Here is a 9,003-nt window from a genome sequence, read left to right on the forward strand (position 1 = left end):
AGCTTTGCTTTTGTTACTGGTGGCTGTCATGGTTTTGTGGTGTTTTTAGCTCCTTGTTCAATCCCTGCTTTCTGCTCTGGCTGTGCTGCAGGTATCACAGTGATGGAGGGAGCTGCTGGGTGGGGGCTGAGCTCTAATCTGTTTGTGTAGGCAGGGCACCGGGCACCTCCTGCTGCTGGCACTGGGCCTTCCTGCTGGGTGCTGCAATCTGCCCAAGCTCTACCTTGCTTTATTTCCTTGCATTGGAAAATGCTCACTATCAAGTGAAGGTAGTTCTTTGTTCCAGGCTCAGCCATGGGTTTACACTGTGGATCATGAAGTTTCCTGCAGTCTGGTCCTGGTGCTGACCCTGGGGGTGTCAGTACAGCGGTGTCCCATGGCAGCAGGAGCACACAGTGTTTGTCACAGCGCTCAATGATGGTGGCCTTGCATAGGGCTGATGTGCTGCAGCCACCTGGAAACGCTCAGTCCGTGCTGCAGGGAGGCTCCAGCATTCACCCATAGCAGTGACAGCGGTGCCAGCAGTTTCAGAACTGCCCTGGAGCACTTGTATCCTGTAGGAGACCAAGCAGGAGCAGCGTGTGTACAACAGGAAGAGGAGGCAGCCAATAATGACAGCAGGCTGACGCCAGGTGAGCAGTGAGGTATGGAAATGTGCTGTGCCCAGGGTTGTCTGCATGGGATCCAGCTCCATCTCAAGGCTCTGCCCTCTCCCACGTGTCTGGATTAAGGAATACAAATCACAGAGCTCTTCTCGCAGGTGGCTGTTGGAGTGGCAGCACCGCGCTGTGCCGTGAGCTGCGGTCTGTAAGGAGGTTGCTGAGATGAGCTCTATGCTGTGCTGCTCCGACAGCGGCTGTTCTGCAGCCCTGCGGGGTGTGAGGGCCGGGGCTGCTTTCATCCCACTCCACGTGGCAGGCGGCCACGGGTGTCCCGCTGCAGGAGGAACGGGGCAGAGGAAAGCTTTGATTCCCAGCAATGGACACCGCGGTGCTCGGGATGGAAGGAATCGGGGCCGGGGGCTCCCGCTTTGCTTTTATCCTTTGTGACTGGAGCTTCTTGTTGTGGGAACGGCTGTGACCTCTCGTCTGGCTTTGTTTGTGCTCCCTGGCTGATATTGTTCACGGCAGCTTTGATATGCGGCTCGGGGGGGAGCAGGAAGAGCTTGAGCCTGGCTGCCCACTGCGCTCTGCTGCCGGGCAGGTGGTGCCCCGAGCTCAGATGGAAGCGCAGGGAGCGGACAGCTGAGCCGTGTGCCGTCATGCGCTGCCCCTGAGCTGGTGCCTCTAATGGGTGTGAGTTCCTAGGAAAGGAGGGAGAGCCGGGAGCTGCGGAGCTGCTGCGCTGAGCTCAGGGCGTGGGGTCACTGCTGCAGGGGGGAGATGCCCACGGCGTGCAATCCACAATGGCCTGTGGGCAGCAAGGAGACCTGTCAGGGACAGCTCACACTCCTGACTGCTGCTTTCTTGGGTACACTAAAAACCCCCATGAGTTTTGTTCTTTCACATCAGGCTCCCAAGGCATCAAGAAAAGACAATTCCCAGAAGCTGTAAAACCCTCAGCTTGTTTACACAGCTCAACACGCGCTTTATAATATTGTGTCACCCTTCAACCTCCTCTGCTGTTGTTTTATGTGCTGGAATCTAAGCCCTGGTTACGCTCTATGCCTTACACAGGCTCGAGATGCTTTTAATTGCAAATTCAGTGCTGTTTCTATGAGCAGTTGACAACTCAATCACAGGAGGCAGCTGTCAGGAAGAAGAGCTCTTATCGAGTATCAGATGCAGCCCTATGGTCAGAGATGGGAGCTCAGGGCAGGGGTTTGTTTCAGGCCGTGGGCTTTGTGGGTGGGTTTGGTATGATGGTCCCTCTTCAAGCTGAGCTCAGCCTTGCAGGTGCTTTCCAGCATGGCAGCACCAGTGCAGGAAGCAGAGCTGGGTCCAACCTGAACCTGTCTACGCTGTAAGAAGTGGGTATTATAAAAGCAAAACTGATCAAGAAAAATCCCATTGCTCTGACTTGAGTATTTTGCACCGAAAGAACCCGCTGCAAACCGTTCTCAGCAGGACACACCAACCTCTATTTGTCTCCTTTCCAGACGGGTGTTGGAGCTGCTCCACCTCCTGAATTGGAGGAAGTCTTTGCCTGAAATGTGCACAGAAAGGCTCCAGGTTTCTGGCTCAGGAAGTCGCTCCTTAAGCCTGGGGCCGGCACAGACATCCCTGTCAGGCCGGTGGAATCCCAGCGAGTGAAGTCCTGCCAAGAGCAGGGAGCTGAGCTGCTCCTGCTCTGTTTTGTCTTCCCATGCTGTGCCAGAGGATGAGCAACCAGGGTCCTCCTTCCTCTATTCAGAGAAGGTGCTGTGGCTTAAATCTACATTGTAAACAGACATAAATCTAGTTTTGTTCCTTCTAATTCCCTCAATGTGGCATCAGCTTCTTCTGAGTTGTGTAATTTAAGCATTTTGAATGCAAGCCTTTAATGCCATCATTTCTTAATAGCACTGCCACAACTCTTAAAACATCCACGTAATCTGATGATAGCTTCATGCGAAATGCAGAGCTGTAATGAATGTGATGGTGTTTAAGTTCCTTGCCCACCAAGAGATAAGATGGAATAACCTCTCAGAGTAAGGAGAACTTCCTCAAAGGATGAAACTGAAAGGTTTTTTGGTAATAATTCAGCTTTTGAGAGGAGGATTTAAGCTGATAGATAGGACTGGAGCAGGACCTGAAGTGCAAAATGCTTTGCTGCAGAGAGTGCATCTCCCTTGGTCCCTCAGCACCCAGCATCCCACCCAGCACTGCTGGCATCACTAGCAGCAATGGTCAGTGAGCTGTACCAGGAAGTGGGAGTAACAGAGATGTCAACTTTAGCACATTGGGACAAAGGAAAATTAATGTTTGCTGAGCAAAAAAGGATTTAAGAACCTAACAGGGAAAGGGAGGAGAAGGAAAAACTGTGAGCCTCTAAAGAAAGAGCTATAGAAAATATCTAACAATGCTCCTCGAGGCTGGCCAGACAAGTAAAATGCATTTTCACCTGCCTGTTCACACGGATTTGACTCTTGGTTCATGATTATATAAAGAGCTTTGCAGCACCGGTTTTAAGCAGGGCTTGAAGGTAAGTGGATCCCTGTGCCTTTGTATTGTTCAGCAGAGGAATGTGGCTGTGCACTATTGACAGAGGCAGAAATTTGCAGCAGGTCAGGCCCGGGCTGCTGAGGGATTTAGTTGCTGTCAGTTCCTGATGCCGCCTTAAGGTAAATTGAAATGTTCATGGGGAAAATAAAAAGAAGGGGAAGAAAATCAACCAACAACTTAACTGAGCAGCTGCCATTGAGCAAGGCAAAGAAAAAGCTGCAAGTGTGCATAAACCAATGTTCTAGTAACTGAATTTATCGAAAGGCTCAATAGTGACTCCCAGGCAGAGTTTACTGCCTTTGAGGGCAGGAGATGAGGGGAAGTGTCTCAGCAGCCCCAGCCTGCAGGGTATCAATGTCTGTATAGCACTGAGCACTGCTGTAGCTTGGCTGGGGCTGGGTGCCGGGCAGGGACCTGCTGGGGGCTGTGGGATGGGGAGCAGTGCTGGGCTGAGTGGGATCACCCAGGCATGTGAGCAGCCCCAAGATGAGCCCTTTCCTTCATGGTTCTGCCAAGCCCAAGCCTGGCAGTGGCTGCCTCAGTCCCGGGGATGCTGCCAAGGGCAAGGGACTGTTGTCTTGCATGAATGCACGTGAAGGGTGAAGCTGGAGAGGACACAAACAAACTATTCAAGTTATTATTTTCTGCTGGTGATGGGATGTGGTCTGTACGCTGTGCTGACCTACACAGACATGTCTGACTGTGGGCACTTTTGGTGGCAGTCATGCTAAGAGCAGCGCGTCCTGTTGCAATTTGGGGGCTGGAGGTGCCCTGCTGTGATCTCAAGGAGCTGACAGGGCACTGAGTGTCAGCACCTTAAACTGCAGGTCAGATTTGGTGCCCTTAGTGTGCTACAGAGAGACTTCAGACTTTGAAAGGAGGGAAGGTGCAAGATTCTCGCAGCAGAGAAGAGGTGGAGAGGCACTGCCTGGGAATCCCCTCCCCCAGCAGCAGTGTTGCAGCACCACATTGCTGTAGCCCAGGTATTGCTGCTTTTTCTTTGGGGTATGATTTAAGGCTTACTGAATATAAATCTCTATTTCTGACTTCACTGGTACCTTTCAGCCCCTCCACGTGCCCATCACCTGGACAGTTTAAGGCTTCACCAAAGAAGCTTAGCTGTACTATTTTGTGCTGAGAGTCCTGAAATGCTGAACAAAGGCTTCTGCAGAGGAGCTGGGTCACCCAATCTCCATACTCTGGAAGGTTTTGAGAGCATCTGTCCAAGATGGCAAGGCTGCATTGTGGGGGTCCCTCAGCACGAGGAGACCAACATCTGCTTCAAGCCCTGCAAGAACCCCTGGAGAGCAGTGCAGTGCTGATGGCAGAGCATCTGGTCAGATAGAAGGGATCATTGTGCAGGCTGGTGGGAGAGGTGGAAGCACCCAAACCTTCCTGAGTTCTCTCAAGGTAAAGAAGCTGCAGAGTTGGATTTCTCTTGAGTGTGTTGATATTCACATACTGTAACTCCTTGAGAAATTAAGTACACTCAGGTGAGGCACTGCAAATTCCCCCTTCTTTCATTCTCCTCCAGAATAATCCCTCTTAACAGCCCTTAGGGAAGGTGTGGTTTGGCCGGGCTCACAGGGGCTGGCAGCTGACCACTCGCCTCAGGGCTGTGCTCAGTGCTGCACGTCTGCAGTTCAGGCCTGCCAGCCTGCAGCAGAAATGCAGCACCTCACTGGTACAGCTGGAGACAGATGCTTAACAGGCACTCAAGCTCTCAGAGCAGGAAACTTCCCATTAATATTGATTAGAAACAATTTTTTTTTCTCATCGCAACTACTACAGCACGGTGTATGTTGTCATTAGCACTTCTCGTTACAGCTGTTTTGGGGTTTTGCTTACTCATTAGGATCTGATTGAAAGATGGTCTTTCCTTTCTTCTGTAACATTAACAAACCCAGCTACATTAACAAAACCAGCTAAAGGGCACACATAGAAGCAGAGGTACTGTATCTCATCCTGCAGTATTGGTGCTGTGTCCAGGCTGATTGCAGTAACAAAGGAGGTAACTTTCTGTGTCTGCTAAAAGCTCAATGAAAGCACAAGAGTTCTGAGATGCTGCAGAACAAACCCTGAGCTGGTGTGTGATCCAGCAGCCATCCATGTGCAGGCTTCCTGCTGCCTCTGCTGTGCCTGAGCAGCTGGGCCACCCTTATGGAGAAGGAACTTCTGAACATGGAAGGTGCATTCAAAGATGCCATCCCTGTTGTGTCCCAGCTGTACCATCCCTGTTGTGTCCCAGCTGCACCATCCCATGCTCAGGCCCTGATTCAAATCCCGCTAGAACAAATAGGGCGACTTTCATTAACTGCAGAAACCGGATCTGGCCCTAAAAGACAGACAAAGACTTGTGACACGCCTGCTCCTGGGGAGGCTTTTATGCCTTCAGCTATCAAATGTGCGCTCTGCTGAGCAGCAGCATTAAAGTTGCATGGCCCGCCGGGATCTCCATTTCTTGATGGCTGCATGTGCTGCCCGGCTCCAGCTCTGGCTGCTCCTCATGCTCTGCTGCTCCAGAGGGATGGGACCCCCATGCAGCCCCATTGGAGGGTCTGCAGCACGTGTCTGCCAAAAGCCACTTGGGTTATGCTTCAGGAAACCTACTTGCTTTTTCCTCTTTGCAGAGGAGGCCGAGCTCAGATGGCGTTCATTAAACTATTGTATATTAAACAAATGCTGGGCACGCCCTTAAACATCCCGCCTTGTCGAATATCTGAGTGCCACTGGGGGTTTTATGGCTAAGCACCATGCACTCTGTGTACACAGCTTATCGGGCTGTATTTGCTTATACTGGGAGAAGGCTCATGGATGAGAACCATTATGAGGTCCAAGTGCATCACAGAGAGATAGTTTAATAAATTGCTGATCAATAGATGTCTGGCAGGAGGAGGGAGGGCTCTTAGTGAGGTCAGTACGTGACAGCTGGGTGGAAAGCGTCAAAGCAAAGCTATGGGCAAAATCACACTGAGCAGCTCCGTTCCACAAAGAGAGTTATAGGCAGAATGATTTCTTCAAGGACAAAACACAAGAAATTCAAGGCCATTATGGGGGGCAGTGACTTACTTCACTGACAGGAGGGAGTGGACGCAGCTGAAAATAACTGTTTTATCTCAAAGCTGAGCCATCCCCTCAATATATCCACCACCTTGCTTTGACTATGTGAAGTTTCTTCCCTAAAAACACATTGATCCTTGGGCTGCCCTCCTGATTCAAAGCCCCTTTGGAACAGGAGGGTACTTCAGAGCTGTCATCCCTACTAACAGCCTCGAATGTGAGCACCACAAGGCTGTGCAGCACCAGAAGCATTCTGTGCCTTTATCCTGACTTTAAGTTGGAGGTAGCCCTCCAACTATTCTGTGTGATAGCCCTTAAAGCCCTTCTCCCAGGCACACAGACACCGGGTTCAACCAGCTTCCTTCTGACCTTCAAAATTTCCAGCCAGATGCAAAGTTTGCACCTTGAGACAATCTTCCTAATTAATCTTCCCACCCCGCTGTGCAGAAGGTAAGTAATAGGCATTAACAGCAGCCCAAGGATTGGAGGAGAGGAACAAGATGCAAAGCTGTTATAATGCAAAAGCTTTTCAGCCCTTGAACCGTGCTGGGAGCAGAGTGATCATCGTGGTGTCCAGCTGGTCTTCCCCCAGAACTGCTCAGGTCAGTGCTTGCCCCACGCAGCTCTGCTCCTCAGACCCTGCAGGCTGTTGGTCTTTGCTATTCCGTACCTGCCGGGGCGTGAAATCTTCCATCACATGCACAGGTCAGCCTGGCCCTGGCTCAGTGCTTTGGAGAAGTTTACTCTTGGCCTGCTCCTGACTTTTGTGCCTGCAGTAGCCTTTTGTCTGGGGAAATCCTGGATGTTAGAAGCTGGTGCAAAGTGTTCTACTTATAGAGAGCTGATCTTTGTGCTCACAGGAACAAGGAGATATGGATGCAGGCAGACAACCTGCCCCTCCATCCCTGCCTTAGCCTGTATTTCTGCTGTCACTTTCAGGTTTCCTCCAGTGCCCTCCTGCCTCCTCTCTCCTGCTGGTTTCCTTCCTCCCATTCTCCTTTTGCAGTCAAGCCCTGGCTGTTCCATGACTCGCTCTGTAAGACACCAAGAGGTTTGTGCTCAGCTGGGGTGGGTTTTAGCACAGACGGCAACTGTGTGGGGCTTCTGGAGGCCTTTCCAAACCTCTCACCATTGGCCTCACGTTGTGATGGCAGCGACCACAACCTCGAATAACACATCAAGAGACCTTGGAAGGTCATGAAAAGGAAACTTTGCTAGGAAATTAAACCTGTAGTCTTGGAAACATAAAATAAAGGGGAGAGGGAATGCGGGGCAATGCCTTTGGATGGTGCACTGTGGATTTCAGGGCATGGGGCTGCTCCCTGCTGTGACGAGCTGTTCCTGTGCAACGCAGAGACAACAAACATGTCAGCTCTGCATGCACATGGAGCTCAGGCTGTTTTGCCGTGCCCTCACTTCTACACTTCTGACCTCAGCTCAGGGCTGGCAGCTCCTGTGTGTGCTGCAGGCTCTGCTTGCTGCCCTCCACCCACTGCTGCAGCGCTGCAGCTTTCTGCCAAGCCTTTCTTCTCCAAAGGACTCAGTTGGATGCTGGTGCCTGGTCTGCTCCCCCAGCAGCCCACGTGTCATAAAAGCATGAGAGGAAAACCCTCTTCTCAGACCTTCCCAGCAAAGAGTGAACTTACCCAAGCAAAGGACTCAAGGGCTCAAGGCAGAACCAAAATCTTTGCCATTTTGTTGTTGTTGTTGCAAACGTTAGACTACCCGACCGAAGGAGTTTGGATGGCATTAAAAACCAAACAGCTGCATTTCTGTTCTGTCTCCAAATCTTTGTGTTGGCAACTGAATGGAGAGCTTTGATCTGCAGGGATCAGCAGGGGCAGAGCTGTGTCCTCCCTCGGCCCTGCAGCTCCTCCACCTTCTCAGCTGTGAGGGCCTGCAGACACAGAGCTGCCCTTCTCTTCCTGATAGCAACGCTTGTACCCCACTGCTGAACAGAAAATGAATCTTTGTGCTTTCAGTCCTGTCAACTGTTCAGATGCGTTTCATCTCTCCGCACTGACTCACTGCGCTGGCCCGGAGCCAGTATATGTATGTGACTCCCCCATCATTACCATACGTGCTTCAGAAAGCAGCTGTGCTTACAACACATTTTCAATAAACAAACTGAATTATGGGCTTCAGAGCGTGATCCTGAGCTGCCTGGCTCTCCTGCAGCCCGGGGCTCAGCTGCCAGCATTGGAGCATCCCACACTCCTGAGCCTCGGGGCGGGTGGGGATCTCAGGCTGCTCCCAGAGCCACAATTCACCTTCATCCTGCCTGAACATCTTCCCGTTCCTCCCATACAGCACCGCTGTGATGCACTGAGGAGGAGGGACATAGTTGTAATTCCTTCTTGTTAGCTTTGTTTTCCAGATGTTTGCATTTATAAATGCATTCGTCAGACAAGTCCATATGGTTAAGACACTGCTCCATGTGTCACTGGTGACTCGTACAAGAGGTGATGGCTTTAAGCTGCACCAGGGGAAGTTCAGGTTGGATATTAGGAAACATTTATTCATGGAAAGAGCGGTGATGCAATGGCACAACTGCCCAGAGAGGTGGGGGAGTCACCATCCCTGGGGGTGTTCATGAACCGTGGAGCTGTGGCACTGAGGGATGTGGGCAGTGAGCACGGTGGGGTGGGCTGGGGTTGGACCTGGGGATCTTCGGTTCTTTCCAGCCCTAATGATTCTGTGAGATGCCATCACATGGGATTCCCACCTTAAAGCACTGCGATGCTCTGGGTGCTCCTCCACACCCCAGTACAGCTGCAGAGACACTCATTCATTATCCTTA

The sequence above is a fragment of the Coturnix japonica genome, chromosome 20 (assembly GCF_001577835.2).
Source record: "Coturnix japonica isolate 7356 chromosome 20, Coturnix japonica 2.1, whole genome shotgun sequence".
NCBI lineage: Eukaryota > Metazoa > Chordata > Aves > Galliformes > Phasianidae > Coturnix > Coturnix japonica.